This window comes from Vicugna pacos, chromosome 6 (assembly GCF_048564905.1).
Source record: "Vicugna pacos chromosome 6, VicPac4, whole genome shotgun sequence".
Lineage (NCBI taxonomy): Eukaryota > Metazoa > Chordata > Mammalia > Artiodactyla > Camelidae > Vicugna > Vicugna pacos.
In genome coordinates, this window is record NC_132992.1 from 69,206,944 (window position 1) to 69,228,034 (window position 21,091).

Consider the following 21,091-nt stretch of genomic DNA (forward strand, 5'->3'; position numbering starts at 1 on the left):
AAGGTTAATAGGAAATATAAAGGTCATGTGATCCAAACACCTTTCCACAAGAATGTTTGGCATTATGTTGAAAGGGAAAACTCCCTACAGTTTTGTGGGAACTTGATTTTTACTTTTTAGGTGGTAGCTGGGGACTTTCCATTGTTTTAGTTTAATTTAGCAACAAAATTGTCAATTGCTGTAGTTCTTTAGGGAAATGACCACAAGTCATTTGGTTTCTATCTTAGAAATCTATCTTGCTCCCTCATGACAAATCTGTGGGAGGGGGCTATCTATGTGTTCATGTTATTTACTATAGTAGTTAATTGCTATAAAAGGGACACTGGATCTGTTCAATCTCTTAGGAAGAGAGATACTGCCCAGTACCGGTCCAGGACTTGGAGTCATTCAAGCCTAGTTAATTTGACTAACTTAAGACATGGGATATTCACCTAGTTCTCTTCTGTAGACTGGCCATTAGCTGTGACCAAGACTTACCTACTGCAGGACACTGTCCTCAAGGGGTAGGTGAAGACTGACTCTTGGAACTAAGGTTGATTCAAAACATTTCCTATGGAAGTCCTCTTATGTAATGATTTATTCAAGGTCATAGCTATAAAGCCAAACCTTTTCTCAGAGGTCCACAACAAAAACTTACATAGAAAAAATGTGCAAATGGTGCTTTGCAATTTTTATTTTCTTTCTCTTGCTTGTTGTTTCTTTCTCTTGTCAGATGTTTTCAGTGTGAAATTTTTGCTTGGACTGTGTTGTGTTGATTCAGATGCTGACATTTAAGAAGCTAAATCTAGAGAAATGGAGCTTTTGGGTAAACTTCCAACTAATAAGTGGGGTGATTATGTCCATAATGTTGTGACTTTTAAATACCATTTAGGATGGTAACCTTCTAACATGTAAGTAACGATGGGTGGGTTTCTTAAGCCTACACTTTTCAGAATACTCTCCATTTTCTTTTCATGTTTTCTGTCATTAACTGTGAGAAGTTGTACTTTCCAAACGCATGATTTATTTATTGATTTGAGCAGACTTTCTAATTTAGTTTTTTATCCTTCATATTCACATTTTGAATTGGAGGTGTGCATGAAAAATGTATTGGTCATATTAAAATCTATTTAAAGGAAAGCCTTAATTATTCATGAAGTCGCCTAGACCTGTTAACCTTTTTTTTTTTTTTTAAACATTCCTCGATCCAAAAGATCCTGGGGTCATTGAATTGCCCAGTGTAATGATGATGTTTGAACTTGGCTGTACGTCAGATCTTTTAGGGGTGCTTTACAAAAATGCTGATCCTCAAAGGACATCCCTCTAAGGTGTTTTTATTTAATAGATCTGAGCTGGGTCCTAGGAATCTGAGTTTTAAAGTGCTCTCAGAGGAATATGATGCCCAGCTAACTTTGAAACGCATTTATTTGGTATCTTTTAAAATATCCAGGTGGAGTATGCATTGCAAAATAACAGGGAAGTTGGTGTTTGATGTAGGTTTTTGATTTCACGATTATTTGCAGATCCTTCAAGATGCAGAGGAACTAGGCTCTTATAGAGTTAGAATTAAGGAATTTTTGTAGCTTCATCTGAGAGATTTTCATCAATCCCCTCATTTTGTAGATGGGAAAACTGGAGTTTAGGGAGGATGCCAAACTTGCGGAAGGTTACTTGGCAATTTCCCAGGGAACCCATGATTGTGTCCAAACTCAATGACCCCTGTTGGTGTCCTTTCTCCCATCACGTTTTCAACTACCGACTACCATTACTACGTTGTTGGGGCTGAAAGCCATTTGTTAAACTAAGTAAATGAAAATGCCACGCAGCAAATCTTTGGTTTTCAAGGTTACTCTCAGAGATGTGTCTGAACATTTGTAATGTTCAGGTTTCATTCTACTTGCTAGTGCTCTTCTTTCTTGGGTGGAGATTTTCTGAAATATTTACTCTCTTTCATAACTAGGGATTCTTTGGAGTGAGAGTAGGTTGCTTTCTGAGTTTATTTGGTTCTCGGAGTGGTAGTAATAATGTCTCTTGACAAACTTCCAGCTCGACTGGTAATTTGATTTGGTAGAACTCTGGGAAAGTAAATGGTAGGTGGGCAGAGAAAATCGTAGCTTAACGTGACCCAGTTGTGGGTCAGGAGGTGGTACAGCGTGATCGAAGATGCCAAACGGGGGGCCGAGGACCACTGCTTTGGTTCTCTCAATGGGGACCTTCATCTTCCTGGCTCTGTTTCTTATTTTGCCTTCCTCCTTCCCAACTAAAAAATACTTCTTACACAAAAAGAACATATTTAGTGTCTACATGAAACAGAACGAAGCATGATAAAATGAACCCTGTTTACCTACAGGAGGAACTTAATAAATAAACTTACAAAATACTGTTTTGGCTTCATTTCCTCTTATATAAAGTGGTGGGATTGGACTACGTAATGGGCCCATCACCTTTCTGCTGGGCTTTCAAAGTTTTGTTCTGTAACTTTCCGATCTTTCAAAAGTTAATACACTTCCTGGATGTCAAAATAATGTTGTGAGACTATATGTGTATTTAAGGGCCTTTTGAACTTTCCTGGAAGTATTTTAGACCATCCTAGGTAACCTAAATTGGATTGAGATTAAGCCTAGTGTCGTTAGGAAGCAGCAGAAAAAAATTGTAGTGGTAATGATTTAACATTCAGCAGTTACATTATCTTCTTGGTGGTGACCTGTTTCTTCGGCTTGCTGGTAACATTGATGATACTTGTGCAGTTGATATTTTGCATTCCTGACTGTATGTTAGGCAGGGAGCGGGAACAGCGTTTAAACAGCACTAGATATTGTCAGTAATACATACTGTCAGGAATCAATTAGGAGTTTTAGAGGAAGAAGAAAAAGCCAATGTCCTTGTATGTCAAAGACACCGTGAAATAGCCTTGTCATCGCTGGTTCCCTCCTCCTGGTAGTTGTCAGTTATTCACGTCTTTTCTGCTGGGTCTCGCCTTTGTGTAATTCGGATATCCCAAGGTCACCTTCCCCAGTGATCTAGGATCCTTGAAGTCCTGGGCAGAAGGTGGTTTAGGCATAATTCCTAAAAGGAAAGGTAGCACTATTTTAGTTAGACAGGCAGGGGTTACCAGCAAGAAGGGGCAAAAAAAAATCTCTCCTGGAAGAGGTGAGGCTGGCGAGGAGGCTCAGAACAGGATGTTATTTTGGAATTCACTGAAGGCAGTTGTAGAAGCCAGCACAGCTGAGAGTTAGGGCATCTGTGAACCCTGGTGACCAAGGCGTGATGAAGATTAGAAACCGTTTAATTAGCAATTATGTATTGAGTGTCATTTGTGTGCCAGACCCTGTTAGACGCTAGGAATGCAAGCTGAATACCGTTGCCTGAATGAACCCATGGGCCGGGGGGACAGAGATGGGGTCACAACTGTGGTTGCAAAGAGGCTGGCTGAGGGGTCTGGGAAGAGATAGAAAGGTCAGGAGACCCACATCAGGAGAGGCGATGATGACGTCATAGAAGACGTGCAGAGGATTTGGCACCTGCCTTAATTCCTGAAAGACAAATAAGAATTAGCCTTGCAGAGGAGGGGAGAGAAAATGTGGCGGCAGAAGGACCAGCACATGCAAAGGGACAGAGGTGTGATGTTGTCTGCTGAGTTCTGGAAATTTCAAGTGCCTGTTTTCCTGGACCTAAGTTTCTATGATGAAGGCTTGAGAAATAAAGCTGGAGAGGTAGATTAGGGCCAGATCATAAAAGATCTTACACATCAGGCAAGGCATTTGGACACTGCAGGCGTCTTCCCTTTGTGTCCCCACACCCACACCTCACTCCTCTCGGTGCCTCTCACTGCCCCGTGAGGACCACATCTGCAGGGCTCCGGGAGCTCTGGCATTCAAGTGAATTTGGTCAACAGGAGCCTGTGGAGAAAGAGGAGGGAGGAAGAAGAGCGAGGTCAGGGTGCTTCTTCCCCTGGCTCCCTCTCAGCAAGGTCTCACACTGGCTGTGTCCCTTGACTGAAGGTCACTGCTCCTCTCCAGGCAGACTGCTCTTCTCCTCTGGATCCTGATACCCTTTCCTCTACTCATCCTTTTGGGCCTCAGGATGGTTCTAGTGTGTTTTTGTCATCTATCGCTGTGTAACAAATTACCCCCAAACTCAAAGGCTTTGACACAACACTCATTGCCACCATTTCTGTGGGTCTGCAATCCAAGTGCAGCTCGGGTGGGTCCTCGGGCTCTCAGGTCTCTCAGGGTCTCTCAGTCAAGGTGTTGGCTAGAATTGCAGTTTCATCTGAAGGCCCGACTAGGGGAAGGCCCACTTCCAAGCTCTCTCATACATGTGGTTGTTGGTGGGGTTCAGTTCTTCGAGGGCTGTTGAGTGACGGCCTCTGTTCCTTACCATCTGCTGTCTTGAGGTCACTCTCAGTTCCTTGTCACCTGTGTGTCTCCACAGGGTAGGTCACAACATGGCAGCCTGTCCCATCAGAGTGAGCATGGGAGAAGAGGCAGAGAGGGGGTTGGCAGTGGGAGTGTCTAATTTTATAACCTCATCTTGGACATAACATCCCATCCCTCTGGTTGGGGGGGGGGAGTCACTGGGTCTAGCCCTCAATCAGGGTTTATACAAGGGCACAAACACTAGGAGGCAGAGATCCCTGTGGGCCAACCTGGAAGCCGTTTACCACACGGTGCTGTGCCCACGAGCCAGAGGTTCCTGAATGTTCCCTTGTGGTTCCCGTATACCCACCAGTTCTTTACACCTGGTCCTTTTTGAAGTAAACCTTCCTTGAATTGTTCTGTATTTTATGTGCCATCTGTTACTGATACGCCTCTGACTCAGCAGGTGGTATCCCCAAAGCAAAGGAACCCACTGAGACCCTGTTTCTTCATAAGGAGGTTCCCCCCGAAAGGATTTGAAGCAGGGAAGTTGTACGTCCAATGTGGAGAATGGGGGTGTGGAGGGAGGCTGGGAGAGAAATAACAGGATCAGGGAGCAGAGGAGCAGTTTGGAGATTTTACAGGGATTCAGAGGAGGAAAAAGTGCCGTCCAAAGCAGTGGCAGTGATCACGAGGATGAAGGGGAGCATTTGAGGAGGAGGTAGATCAGCAGACTGGGCGACTGATTAGACGCAGGGAAGACTTGAGGGTGAGGAGGGGGGACGGGGGAGGGTCTCTTCCCTGGGTTATGCCTGGGAGTTGTCAGAAGGTATTCTGGGACCAGCAGAATTTGGAATCCAGTAACTGTAGAACTGGATCGCCTGCGCCTCTCCTTGTCTGTTGATAAATCCAGAGCATCATGGGAAGAATCTGTACCTGGACCAGGATACCTGGGTGTTTAATCGTCACTGCCCACTGGTTCACTTTTCACCACATGCAAGTTGTTTCTAAGTTTTATTAAGTCCGGTTTTGTCACTTGTGAAGTGAAGGGTTAGCACGGCTGAATGAACTCAAAAGTACTTTCAGGCCTAACAATCCAGGGCTTTAATAATCTACAATAAAGAAATGCACATTTTATTATCTGTTTATTCTTGCATAGCCTCCTTTGCTTGCTTTCTTTTTTTTTTTCTCCTTTGCTTTCTTCTTAATTTTCTTTATGAAGTTTATCCAAGCAAAACTTTAACAACAGGGATGTCAATATGTCTAAAACAAATGCTTTTTGGTCTTGAACATACGGCTGTCTTTTTTTCATTCATTCTTTCTTTCTTTTTTAAAAAAACAGTTAAGTAAAATTCCCAAGGATGAACTGTGTTCTGGGTAACTAATTTAATTGTTCAATCTGCACTTTAAGATTCCCTTCATTAAATGTTCTGAAGATTTTTTAATTGCCTTAGGAAAAAACTGTCCTGTTTTCCTTTTCCCCGAGGATTAACCTTGTGAGGGGGAACAGCCTCACATCACATTATCTTGGTTGGCAGGAGACAGGAGTGCAGGCAAGTCCGAGACCAGTGCTATCTGTGTCTGCAGATGAAAGGGATGGTATTTTTAGTGTGAAGAATAGTTCAGTATGGTTTAATATGATGTCTTTCCATGAGTATAACTTTCTAATTTGAAAGCCTTTGGTGTGTTTAAGGCTTCCTTTCATTTTTTCATTTATTCCCCCTCATATCATTTCAGAGAGTCTAGGATTTTCTGTGTCGGCAGACAGTTCATTACTCCAGCTGTTGCTACTCCTGTATCCTTACACTAAGGTGAACTTGAATGGCCACAGAGTAAATTCTCCATTCTCAGGATTTTGAACAAGAAAAACTAATAATAAATATCTGTGAAAAGAAAATAACTGTGTTCAAATCATGGGGTAATAGGAAGATTATATAAAAAAAATCTGTTTGCCAATTCAAATCAAACCTGAAAATGGACAATAAAGGAATGGAAGAAATATACAAAGATAAATCTAAGTATAGACATACACTCACTTCAAAAGAATATCCATACCTCGTCGGTGAATAATATCCAAAGATGGAAATAAATCAAATATCTCTTGAAAGGGAGTTAGTTACATAATTATAGTGGAATAGGATACATATTTGGGATGATCCCACAGTTAGGTTACCAAACTTCTGCTCTGGTAGACCTCATAATTGCCCTGAAGAAGCTGGTTACTGACATCCTGGGATATGGTCAGACTGACAGTTCTTTACTTTTGTTTTATTTTTATTTACAAGACTTTACCATTTTTGTTCTATTTGCTCCCTATAATGGTTATGTAGATATATTAAAATTATCATTATATTGCCTTTTATTGTTTTCTGCATCTCTGTACTTACATCTGGGATCATTTTTCTTTTGTCTAAAGAACTACCTTTAGTGCAGACATGCATTCTCTTAGCTTCTGTTTGTCTGAAAATGCCTTTGTTTCATCTTCTTTTGTTGAAGGATGTTTTTCCTAGACACAGAATTCTAGATTGTGAGTTATTTTCTTTTCACACTTTGATGATGATTTTCGTTGCCTCTTGGCTTCTGTTGTTTCTGCCGGGAAGCTACCTGCCAGTTTTATGGTTAGTTTGTTGAATGCAATCCCTTTTTTTAAATTGAAGTATAGTCAGTTTACAATGTTGTGTCAATTTCTGGTGTACAGCATAATGCTTCCGTCATACATATACACACATATGCCTTTTCATATTCTTTTTCATTATGGGTTACTACGAGATATTGAATATAGTTGCCTGTGCTACACAGTAGAAGTTTTTTTCCTTTTTGACCTTTGACTGCTTTTAAGATTTCTGTCACTCTGGTTTTAGCAGTTTACTATGAGGTGCTATTTTCTTTTTGTTTATTAGCCTTAAAGTTAATACCACTTCTTTGATTGGTCCTTGGAAAATTCTCAGCCATTAACTTCTGAAATATTGTTTATGTTTATTTTTCTCTTTTTAATCTTCCTGGGATTTTACTCATATATTATGATCTTTTCTCTGTGTTTCACATGTTTCTTATGCTCTTCTGTGTAGTTTTTGTTCTTCTTTGTTTCAATATAGATGTTTTCTACTGACTTATCCTCCAGTTCACAATTTCCTTGCTTTATTTTATCTAATCTGTGGTTAAATCCATCTGATTGAATTTATAACTTTAGTTTTTGCTTCTTTAAAGTTCTAACAGTTTCATTGAATTCCTTTTGATAGTTTCTAGTTTCTTGCTAAAACTCTCTGTTTTGTTGTTTAATTCCTTAAACATATTAATCATAGTTATTAAGTCAATACCTGATACTTCAAAATCTATATCACTTGCTGGGCTGTTTGTATTGTCTTTGTAATTTTTCCTAGTTATTTTTTATTAAATTATGGACATTGTTTCTACAACTAACATTGGAGAGAGAATTTTTAAGGCTCTGGGGGAATGTTATCTTACTCCAGAGAAGACTTAGTTTTAATTGTTTCTTTTTTCCTCTTTCTGTTCATTAGGCTAGGGGCAGATTACCTTAATCTAATCAGATACAGAGATTCTATGTAGCTGGATTTTAGTTCTTGTGAGGCCTAGTATATTTCGAGGTCACCTTTACTCTTGGGTGGAAGCTCTTGTGGTCCTAACAAAAACCTTGGATGTTCACTCATATCCCTCGTCCTTGGGGGACTCTGGTCTTCAATTTCTGTCCCTTAAGCTCCATGAGACCATGAAAAGCACTGAATCAGCTTCTCCGTCATGCCTTTTGCTTAAGAAATCAGCAATGTCCTTGAGAGGAAAAAGAAACAATTGCCAGGCTCATCTTACCTGACTTCTTTCAGATCTTGGTCCCAAATTCTTATTGCCTTGGTAGCTCTCCTATGCCTTCGAACATATTTAACAAAACCTTTTTCAGCCTTTCTGGTTTCTCTCAGCAGGAGGGTTATCCTGAAACAGTTCGTTAGCCATTGCCCACCCCAGTCTAGTCCAATTCAGATCTGATATTCACTTAACTAATTACATCTGCAAAGGCCCCATTTCCTTTGTGGGGCAGAGTGTATGCTTGGCATGTATGAGGTCCTGGGTGCAATCCCCAGCACCTCCATTAAAAGAAAAATGACACGCACAAAAAACGAGTAGTGTATTTATTGACCGTCTGTTTCTGGCTCAGGGCTGTACTTAGTATAGCACATGGTTCCTATCCTAGACAATTTTCCAATCTAGTTGGGGACAATAAGAGTGGTGCAAGATAAAGGAAGAAAATAAGCATTGATTGGCTACCCTCTGTATACCAGATGCTGTCCTTGGTGCCTACCTACACTGACTCATTTAGTCATTAGACTAACTTGTTAGGTAGGTGGTGGCCACCCTGTATTACAGATGAGGAAACTGAGGATCAGAAGGAGTAAACAACTGGTATTGGGATTTGAATCTGGGTTTGCTTTCTTTTAAAGTCTGTGGTTTTTTTTCTTTTTTAATAAATTGAATTATGTACCAAAAAAAGAAAAAAAAAAGATATCTCAAGGCTGTTTGTAATTAACTATGGGAGTGTTGGTGTGGACAGGATGGGCTTACAGAGGAGGAAGAAATTTGATGAAAAATGACTTGAATTGCATCTTTAAGAAAGGGCAGGATTTGGTCTGGTAGAGAAAGAGCTAAGAAATGATTCTAGGTGATGAGAGCTGTGTGAGCAAATGCGAGGCGATAAGAAAACATAAGCTATATTTGGGAGATAGTATCTTTTATAATACTAAATCTAGGAGTTTTTCCTGATGTGATAATAGCCGTATTCTTCATATGGAGACCCTGGAATAAGAAATCATAAAACATTTTTAGCTCTGAAACTCACATGGCAAGATATCGGTAAAGCTGCGCTTTCTGCCACCTGATTTTCTTTCCTCTTTTCCTTTTAAAAAAACAATTGTATTCCATTTTAAAAGTAATCATTGAATTTTGAAAGAATCAAAGCGTGAACTGTAGAAAAAACATCTCACACATTCCTACCATGCAAATATGACTTAACATTTTGTTCTGTTTCCTCCCTGGTTTTTTAATTTGTATCAGTAGCATACATATGTTAATCTGATGGGCAATCATAGTGATTTTATGTTTCCCTGCCATATCCCAAGCATTAATCTGTGCGACAATATGTTATCATTTATCATAGTTTTAAAAGTTGCATAATATTCTGAGTGGATAACGTACCAGAATTTAATTACCCAGTCTCTTGTTATTAATGGCAAAGCTTAGAATTCCTAGGTCAAAAAGCATCAAGTGTGTCACAACTCCTGATATATATTGTTTTCTGAAAGGTCACTTTTGTTTTTTGCATCGGTAGACTGGGCTTCCCTGGCTTGTGGTCCAAGTTCTATGTCAGTGAACTGCAGAGAGACAGAGTGAGGGGATTTCTAATAATCAGGGCCAGTGTTTTCTTTACTCTCGACCTCTAAACCAGATCCTCGGTGTCCTGGTGCCTGCCTAGCTTTTCACCACACCCTGGCCTTGACAGCCCCCATGCCTGGGGATTCAGAGATTTTCAGCTTGGAACCTTTTCAAGCCTTTTGCTATTTTATCCTCTGTTTGTTTTTCTTAAGCAGCTAACTCAATAAGAATACCATTTCAGCCTCTCTCCACTCCCCACGGCATTTTTTCCTGCCTGCACCACCTCTGCCTACAATTTAACCACGGGGTTGCTTCTTCTGTTTTAAAGCTAAATACAAAAGCACAGTCCTGTGAGGCAGCCAAGTTCTGCAGCCAAGTTTGAAGACTAAAACTTTAAAACAGCTCTTCTGTCACACACTTGAGAGGGGAGGCAGGCTTTGCTATAAATAAGTCACATTCCGTTTCTATCTCATCCTTTGCAGTCCTCTTGGGTGGAGCTTTTTGTATATGACTCCAGTGTTCTCTAACTGCCCACTCACCCCTTCCAACCTGCCGTTTTACAGCTCCTCTTATTTAAATGTTCAGTAGTTCTGGAGTTTAGGGACCCCACGTGAGAGAGGAACAGAACTTGCCTGTCATTCTCCAGGGAGATAAAGTGGCCGGTGTGTTAGAAGCGCTCCCTTATCTGGAACATTTTAGCAGCTGCCTGTATGAGTTTTCTATTGCTGCTATAACAAATAATCACTAAACTGGTGGCTTGAGACAAAACAGATTTATTCTCTCATAGTTCTGGAGGTCAGGAGTTGAAATGATCTGGCAGGGCTGCATTCCTTCTGGAAGCTCCTCAGGGGAGGTGGGGCAATTCATTTCCTTCCATTTTTTAGAGACTGCCCACATTCTTCAACTCAGGACCCCTCATCACTTTGGCTTCTGCTCCAGTCATTGTGTCTCCTTCTCTGACTGACCCTCCTGCCTCTCTCTCACAGGAACCTGTGATTACACGAAGCCCAGCCAGACACCCCAGGATAACCTCCCCATCTCAAAACCCTTAACTTAATCACACGTGCCAAGCCGCTTGTGCCCGGGAAGTTTGCACATCCACAGGTCTGGAGGATGAGGATGTGGACACCTTAAGAGGGGGCATTTACTTTGCCTACTGCCCTGTCTGTCTTAGAGAAGGGGAGGGAAACTCATTTTGGAATTTTATCTTTTTTTTCACAGCTATAGAGGGGATGCACTGAAGGGTTGGCATTCCTTTCAGTGTTTGAGATGGCGGACATGCAGCAACCTAAATTGAGTCTGGGATAGCCATTTGCATTGGGTCGGGTCCATCTGACAGCAGAAGAGAGGAGCCTTCCAGCACCCAGCAGTGAGGGTGGGAGGCTGTCTGAGTTAAAGACCTTCTTTCGTCTTCACAGTTTCGGCTTTGCTCAGGACACAAGCCAGCCGGTGCCGTTGATGGGAAATTGACCAAGCAAGTGCCTTCAAAGTAAGTGAAGGGAAAACCTCCTTCACTGTAGCCCTATACAGTGTGGCTTCCTTATAGGACTGTTTGTCTCCAGTTATTTTACATTTTAGAATCTATAAAAATTATGGTATTGGGGGAGGGTATAGCTCAGTGGCAGAGTGCATGCTTAGCATGCATCAGGTCCTGGGTTCAATCCCCAGTACCTCCACTGCAAAAAAATAAATAAACCTAATTACCTGCCCATTGCCCCCTACCAAAAACTGTCCTACTGAACAATGCAATCAAACACCTTGCTGGCCAGCCAATACAGTAGAAGACCATGACCTTAAATTTTGTTTTAAGCAATGAAAGAGAGAGCTCTGGCAAAACGCACTTGCCTTAGCCTGAGGAGAATGTCAGTGGCAAGCCTGTTGACCTTTCCAAGGCCTCTCCTTCCACCGTTTCTCATGTGCTGGTGACGAGAAGTGACATGTCACGGCTGACCAAAGGTGCACAGGTGCTAGTGCTGGCAGTAAAACTGCCCAGGGACAGCGTGACCCTGGGTCCCAAAGGGACTCAAGGCAGAGGAGCCCCTCGAGGAAGCAGGTGATACGGCCGAACTGTCCTTGAGGGATAGGAGTGAGCTTTTCTTCCTGAAAGAAATTATTAATATCATTAATTTCACTGCCTTCCTGGGAAGGAGAGGTCAGTAGTTGAAAAAAATCCACTGTGGCTGATGCCATGGTACAGCCTTAGGACAGTGGTCGGCAAGTTACGTGCCCTTGGGCCTAATCCGTCCCCAGGCTAGGTTTTGTAGAGAGCTCTGGCTAAGGGTGGTTTTTGCATTTTGAAATGGTGGGGAAAATCAAAAGAGAAGCAGTACTCCATGGTGTGTGAAAATTCTGTGAAATTCAAATTTCAGTGTTCATAAATCACGTTTTATGGAAACAAAACCACGCCGTTGCTTTACCAATTGCCTGTGGCTTTTTTTTTTTTTTTTAATTTGGGCCACTGCGGAGGAGTCGAGTGGTTATGGCAAGAGATTGACCATACGACTGGCAGAGCCTAAAATATTTACAAACTGGCCCTTTACAGAGCAATCTGCAGCCTCTGTTTAGGGGATTTGGAAGAGACCGAAGAAGCATCTGCCAACGTCCTTGTTGGGACAATATTTCCATAGGAACCAAGACCCAGGGATTCTGCATAGTTGCTGGCTCACTTCCAGGAACCCACGGGGAGTCTGACTGCAGAATGGGTGTAGGAGAGAACTCGGGGACCAGCGTGCATCCACCTGCTGTAAATAACGCACAGGTCCTCCTGTTCACCCCTTCAGTAGTAGGTTTCCTCTACTGAGGGGTCACGGGGTTGATCCCAGTACATCATCAAAGAGATTTTGTTTGTGTGATTGTTTGTGTTTTAAATGAAAAAGAGCATATTGAGCTGTTGGAAGCGTTGGGCTTGTGTTCTGAAATGTAGGATAAACTATAGCTGCGTGTCCGAATGGCCCTCGTTCCTCCAGGACCCGCTCTGTCTGGGTGCGTGGCCAGGGGTCTGGCACGTGACTGCTCACGCTGACACGCGGCCGCTCGCTCACCTCTGCCAGTGCGGAGGGGGGCTTCCGGGGGGTCAGCTCGTGCCCAGGGCTCCACTCTAAGTGTGAACACCGTTCTTCACAGACCAGGCTCTTTTCACAAGGTCTGGAAGGAACAGGCCAGCCACCTGGGTTGCTGCTTAATTCTGGTCTTTTTTCTAGGATAGCAAGGCTATGACAGCCTTATAAGCAAAATGCTCTAAGCACTGAGTGAGTGTCTTCAGTGATGATACTAACTTCTATCAGCAGACACTTGGGCTGCTCCCATGTCTGGGCTGTTGTGAAGAAGGTTGTCACAAATGCAGGAGGGCAGGTATCTCTCTAAGATCCTGATTTTGTTTTCTTTGAACATATGCCCAGAAGTGGGCTTGTTGGACCATATGGGAGTTCTGTTTGTAATTTTTTGAGGAACCACCATACAGTTTTTCATATTTTTTTGGACCAACTTTCATTTGCCAGCAGTGAGCAAGGGTTCCCTTTTCTCTGCATCCTCACCAACTCTTGTCACTCGTCTTTTGCTAATGGTCATCCTAACAGGTGTGAGGTGATATCTCATTGTGGTTTTGACTTGTATTCACAGTAGCCAAGATAGGGAAACAAGCTACGTGTTTGTCAGTGGATAATGGATAAAGAAATGTGGTGTATGTACATTGGAATATATGTGGATATAGATACAATGGAATATCACTCAGCCATGAGCCACGAAGGAAATCTTGCCATTTGCAACACCACGTGCATGAACCTGGAGGACGTTATGCTGAGTTAAATAAGCTGGAGAAAGACAAGTACTGAATGCTCTCACTTATATGTGGAATCTAAAAAAAACAAAGTTGAACTCATAGAACCAAAGCATAGAATGGTGGAGGAGAATCAGAACTTCCAGGGGCTGGGAGGAGGGTAGCAAAGGGGAGATGCTGGTCAAAGTGTATGTACAAACTATCATCTGTAAGGTGAGTGAGTTCTGAGGACCTAATATACAACATGCTGACTATACTTAATAGGACTGTATTGTGTACATGAAATTTGCCAAGAGAGTAGATGTTAAGCATTCTCACCACACACACACACACACACACCCAGTAAGTACATGAGGTGGTGGGTGTGTTAATTAACTTTATCGTGGCCAATAGTTCATAACTTCTATGTTACGTCAAATCATCATGTAGTATCCTTTAAATATATGCAATTTCATTTGTCAGTTATACCTCAGGAAATCTGGAAAAAATTTAACTTCCACTTTATGTGGTTCCTTCTAACACTTCATATCCTGTATGCTATGTTCATGACAGTCCTGAGCTATTATGTATCTCTACTCTGTAAATGAGAAAACCGAGGCTCAGAGAGGTTAAGAGACTTGTCTAGGGTCAACCTGCTTTTAGTGGCAGAGCCAGACCTTCTGACCTGGGGCCTGGGGTCCTGTATACACTTCCCATGGCTTCTCTATGAGGCAGGGCCTGGCCTTCAGCCACAGACCGTGTCACTCACACTGATCTTTGCTGAGGACCATGCTACCATCTAGGCATATGGTATTTAGGCTCAATGGTAGTCACCAACCAGCCCCCAAAGGCAAATTTCACAGCAGGGTATTTTTGACATTACTTTAAAAATGTGGCTATGTTGACTACAGTGTACTGCTGGCTCCCTTTCTCCTTGTCATCACCACACCTGCTACTTGTGTTTCAGCTCAAACAAGACCAAACCAAAACAAAAATGGATTCCCATTCATGTGATCCTTACACATGGCATGATGCACGTGCTCAGAAAAAGGCTGCAAAATCGTAGGGAAATGCATTGTCAAATGTTTGTGTTCTTCAAGATGCAGGGATTTATCATTAATCAGAACTGCTGCTTACAGCTGAATAAGTTATTAAAACATCTACTCTTGAGCAAATTTCAAATACTGGAGAAGATAGATCTGAAGCACATGTAACAAGCACTCTGTCCCGGTTTCACCCTAATCTTGCACGTTCCTTCTCAGTATCCATCCCTGTAGGAGTTTCCTCCGCCCACCCCAGGAATCTTTGGCCCCCTTCTCTTCTGGGGGGCAATCTCCTGCTCTCTGTACACTGATCTGAGGATCCCCAAATTGCCATCCCCTCTCCAAACTCCAGGTGCCTGTATCCAGCTGCCAGAAGCACATCTCTGTTGGAATCCTCTTCCCGTCCTGCAGACTCAACAGGTGGAACATAAATACTTGTTTGCCCTCCTGAAACTTCTCCCTCTGGGATTCAGTGGCTGGTGTAGCCTCATTCACCAGTTAGCACCTGAGTAAAAACCTAAACCTGATTCTCCTTGATAACCACCACCCACCCCTCTGTGCCACATAAATATTTTGATTTTTCTGTGTGCTAACATTTGGGTCTGTCTCCCTATGATACTGTAAACACTCGGCACCAAGTAGGCAATAAATAAATGTTTGGTGAGCAGACCTGTTGATTAAGCATTCCTAAAGCAGATCCCATTGTCTTTCCCGGATGCAATTTGGTGCCACGTGACTTCTCCTTTCACTGGGTGGATGGTGTAACTCAGTCTTTGGTTTGAGGTTCGGTAGTGTGTGTCGGAGCTTTGCCAACTTACTTATCATAGGAATTACTGAGCTTGGCCGCTGTCCACGTCATGTAACAATTCTGCTATCACAGTCCCCTCCTCACTTTCTCTCTTCCCTCTCCCCCATCTTTCGCATTCCTATCTGTGAGAGAGAATAAGAAGACATGAAGACAAGAATACAGATCCATATTTCTCTCACCTGTTAAAAATATCTTTCCGCCTTGTTTTACCATTAAATGTGTTACTTGTCTCCTATGTGAAAATTAAAACAGCTTCTTTTCTTCTTACTTTCTTTTCATTTTTTATTATTGCAGAAATAATTCATGTTTATTTTTTAAAAAATCAGAAATTATAAATAAAAACACAAAGAATATACAATGTGTAAACCCCTCCTTCCGCAGAGAGCTATAGTTAACTTCTGAAGTACCTACTTCCATACCTTTCTTTCTTTCTATTTTTTTTTTTAGAAGTAATTAGGTTTATTTATTATTATTTTTTTACTGGAGGTACTGGGGATTGAACCCAGGACCTCGCACATGCCAAGCATGCGCTCTACCACTGAGCTGTACCTTCCTCCCCATACCTTTTTTTCTATATACATATTGTAACAAAAATAGAGACTTTCTATTCTTGCTAGTTGAGAAATGTCTTTTCCCGAGATTGAGGACATTTTCTTATGATTTAAATTCTTATCTAGACCAGGGGTCGGCAAACTTTTTCTGTAAAGAGTCAAGATAGTAAATATTTTAGGCTTGTGGGACATACTGTTTCTGTCTAAACTACTCAACTCTGCTGCTGTAGTGCAGAAATGTAGACATTTATAGGTACATGAATGAGCAGGACTATGTTCCAATAAAACTTTATTTACAAAAGCAGATAGTGGGCCAGGTTTGGCCCATGAGTTGGACTGCAGTTTGCCTATGTTTGCTCTATAATATCGTTTTTTAATGGCTAAACAGTCTTCTACTTTATCAATATACTATGATTTACTTAACCAATCAGAGTAATAGCTACTGTTGTTTGAGGCCTTATGCTGACCTTGGCACCTTGCTGGGTGTGTCCTGTTTTCTAACTTTCCTGCCTGTAACCCTGTGAAGTGTAGGTATCATTCTTTCTACTTAACAGATGAGCAACTCAGATAAAGAACATGTAGGTAATTTGCCTCACCTTAGATGGCTAGTAAATGGAAAAGACAGATTTAAATTTGTTTGATTTTTAGAAGCTCTTAACCACGCATTATGTCTTTATGCATATTGGTGGTTATTTCCTTAGGATAAATTCCTAGAATTAAAATAACAAGTACATTTGAAGGCTTTTGATTCAAGTTCCCGGGTTGATATGATGGCCATTTCTCAGGTTGTGTATAACAGAGCTGTGTTCCTCACACCCTTGCCTATAGTGGGGACTCTTAAATCTTTGCAATAATAGGTAAATCAAACCTCATTATTTTATTTTTTTTAATTGAAGTCTAGTTGATTTACAATGTTGTGTTAGTTTCTGGTGTACAGCATAGTGATTCAGTTATATATATATATATGCTTTTTCACTATATGTTATTATAAGATATTGAATATAGTTCCCTACGCTATATAGAAGGACCTTGTTGTTTATCTATTCTATATATAATAATTTATATCTGTTAATCCTAAGCTCCTAATTTATCCCTCCTCCCCCTTTCCCCTTTGGTAACCATAAGTTTGTTTTCTATGTCTGTGAGTCTGTTTCTGTTTTGTATATTGATTCATTTGTATCATTTTTTTAGATTCCACATAGAAGGGATATATGATATTTGTCATGCTCTGTCTGACCAAACCTCATTATTTTAAATCATATTAAAAATATAAATACAGATAAACACTAATTTTACTCGTTTCTCATCTATATTTCTTCTAAGGTGAATTTTTCATTAATGTCTTTTCCTCATTATGCTTTAAGGTCATTTGTCTCTTCTGTTGATTTGTTGGAGCCTCTCAAATAAGGGACTCCTTTGGTGTTTCAGTTAATGTTACATTGCTTGTTATGAAAATAGCCTGTTTACTTTAAAGAGATAACGTCTTTACAATTGAAAAGAATTAAAGAGAAAAGTATCCTGTTTTAACATAATGGCACCAGTCAGACTTCTGGAATTTGAAAAAACAGAAAAAATCCAAAAAACACCTGTAAGGTAAGAGAGAACTTATTTCTGCTGGGGAACTTGTTCTGTCTTAAGTCACTAGGATTTGTGTTCTTTAGTTGGAACTACTCCTTTGCTGTGGCCATGGCAACGCATCTTAGCTGCCATGAACAGCACACACCTTGACAAAATATTTTTTTAGAGAGTGGTTTGTAGATGGAGTTCATTATCCAGTGTATTCATGGAGCGTCTACATGAATTAATGGGTGGTAGACCCATAATTGTGTAATAATAACTGTAACAAAAATAGTAAAATTAACAATTACTATTTCCTGGTCACTTACTATATTGCAACCACAATGCTAAATGCTCAATTTTATCTAATTTGATCTCCACAGCAATCCTAGGTTGTGGATATTATTACCCCTATTTAATACCTGAAGACACTGAGACACCAAAAGGTTAAGTTGGCTTGCCTTGGGCTGTAAGATGGTAAGTACTGGAGCTTGACCTCAGCCCTGATGCTGCACGTCTGAATCTTAACCGGCCTTTTCCAAAAGGATGTTGTGGCATATGTTTCCTTAGTGGTAACATGAACAGCAAGTATCTTGATTGTAATGGTTGGGGTTAGCACTGCTAGGCTCTAAGACAATACTAGGATCAACGGCCACAGCAGATCTGACCCACAATTTCAGAACCTGTGCTCTTATAAAGATCAGAGTTTTGATGTGTCATTGGATTTAAGGAGCCCAAAGTGTAGCAGCTCCAGTATATTCTCTCTAGGGCTTCTCTGGAACCCATCACACTGGAAGAGGGTCTCTGATAGGGAATAGGGAGAACTGTAAGGCGTCCTCGGCTCTAGTATGGAAGAACCACTTTTTCCCTCCAGTTTTACTGAAGTGTAATTGACAAAATTGTGTATATGTGTGTGTGTATAAAACACAACATGATCATTTGATATAGGTACCCATTATGAAATATTTGCCACAGAAAAGTTAATTAACACATCTATCACCTCCCATAATTATTTTTTTGTGATAAGAGTACTTGAGATTTTTGTGAGCAATTTCTTGTGTACAGCACAGTATTATTAACTATAGTCACCATGCTATACACTAGATCTCCAGAACTTGTTTATTTTATAACAGAAAGTTTGTACCCTTTGACCAATGTCTCTTCACTTTCCCTACCCCTGAGCCCCTGGCAACCACCATTCTACTCTCTGGTTCTATGTGTTTGACTCCCCATCGTGCTCCATCCCAGATTCCACATATAAGTGATATCGTGCAGTATTCTTTCTCTGGCTTATTTCACTTAGCATACTGTCCTCCAGGTTCATTTATGTCATCACAAATGGCAGGATTTCCTTTTTTATGGTTGAATAATATTCTATTATATATGCCTCAGCTTCTTTATCCATTCATCCATCTGTGGACATTTAGTTTGTTTCCATGTCTTGGCTATTGTGAATAATGTTACATTGAACATAGGGATGGACATATCTCTTCGAGATACTGATTTTATTTCCTTTGGATGTATATCCAGAAGTGAGCTTGCTGGACCATATGGTAATTCCATTTTTAATTTTTGAGGAACCTCCACACTGTTTCCCTTAATGGCTATACCAATTTACATTCCCATTAACAAAGTACAAGGGTTCCCTTTTCTCCACATCTGCTCCAACCCTTGTTATCTCTTAGTTTTTGAATAATGCCTTTCTAACAGGTGTGAGGTGATATCTCATTATGGTTTTGATTTGCATTTCCCTGATGATTAGTGATGTTGAGCATCTTTTCATGTACCTGTTGGCTATTTGGATGTCTTCTTTGTCAAATGTCTGTTTAGGTTCTTTGCTTATTTTTAAATTGGATTAGTATTGCTATTGAGTTGTATGAGTTCCTTATATATTTTAGATATTAACCCCTTATGAGATAAAGTTTATACATAATTTCTATTCTGTAGGTTGCCATTCTGTTTTGTCAATTGTTTCCTTTGCTATACAGAAGGCTTTTTAGTTTGTTGTAGTTCCACTTGTTTATTTTTGCTGTTGTGGCTGTGCTTTTAGTGTCATACCTAAAATCATCACCCATACCAATGTAAAGAGCTTTTTGCCTGTGTTTTCTTCTGGGAGTTTTACAGTTTCAGGTCTTATATTAAAGTCTTTAATCCATTTCCAGTTAATTTTTGTGAGTGGTATAAGATAGGGATGCAGTTTCACTCTTTGGATGTGGATTCCAGTTTTCCCAACACTGTTTATTAAAGATATCATTCTTTCCCCATTGTGTGTCTTTGATGTCCTTGTCAATGATTAGTTGACCATGTATGTGTGGGTTTATTTCTGGACTCTCCATTTTGTTCCATCAGTCTGTTTTTATGCCAGTACCACACTGTTCTGATTACTATAGCTTTGTAATATAGTTTGGAATCAGGAATTGTGATGCCTCCAGCTTTGTTCTTTCTCAAGATTTCTTTGGTTATTCTGGTTCTGTATGAATTTTAGGATAATTTTTCCTAATTCTGTGAAAAATACCATTGGAATTTTAATAGGGATTGCATTGACTCCATAAATCATTTTGGACAGTATGGGTATTTTAACACTATTAATTTTTCCAATGCATGAACATGGGATACTTTCCATTTATTTGTGTCTTCTGGTTCTTTCATCAATATCTTATAGTCTTCAGTGTACAGGTCTTGGACTTCCTTGGTTAAATTTATTCCTAAGAATTTATTGTTTTGATGTTATCATAAATGGATTTGCTTTCTTAATTTCTCTTTCAAATAATTTATTTTTAGTGTATAGAAATGCAACTGATTTTTGTATGTTGATTTTATGTTCTGCAGCTTCACTGAATTCATTTTCTAATTCTAATAGTTTTTTTTTTTTGTAGAATTGGTAAAACTGTATAGAGTTTTACATATATAAGATTATGTCATCTGCAATGATGCAGATGCAGAGACAGTTTTATTTCTCCTTTTCAATGTGGATGCCTTTTGTTTCTTTTACTTGCCTAAATGTTAGGACCTCCAGTACTGTGTTGAATAGATGTGGTGAGAGTGGACATTCTTGTTTTTTTCCTGATCTTAGAAGGAGTGCTTTCAGCTTTTCACTGTTGAGTATGATGTTAGCTGTGGGCTTGTCACATACAGCCTTTATTATGTTGAGGTTTATTTCTTTTGCACCTAATTTGTTGAGTTTTTTTTTTCTCGTCATGAATGAATGTTGACTGTTGTCAGATGCTTTTTCTGCATCTATTGAAATGATCCTATGATTTTTATCCTCATTCTGTTACTGTGTTGTATCACATTTATTGATTTGCATATGTTGAGCCATCCTTGTATCTCAAGGATCAATCCCACTGGATTGTGGTAGATGATTCTTTTAATGTGCTGTCGAATTCAGTTGGCTCGTATTTTGTTGAGGGCTTTGTGTCAGTGTTCATCAGGGATGTTGGCTTGTAATTTTTTTTTCTTACCATGTCCTTGTCTGCCTTTGATATCAGGATAATGCTGGCCTCCCAAAATAAGTTTGGGAGTGTCCCCACCTCTTCAGTTATTTGGAAGAGTTTGAGAAGGATTGGTATTAATTCTTTAAATGTTTGATAGAATTTAGCAGGGAAACCATCAAATCCTCTCATCCCCAATTTAAGAAAAATCTAGAATTCTGCCTTCTCTTG

General features: G+C 40.4%; 1 protein-coding gene across 6 annotated transcripts in view; it reads left to right on the forward strand.

Annotated features, from left to right (window-relative positions):
• The window catches only part of RGS6 (regulator of G protein signaling 6), a 498,121-nt gene that overhangs the window by 43,581 nt on the left and 433,449 nt on the right, over nucleotides 1–21,091 (forward strand). The window lies entirely within an intron of this gene.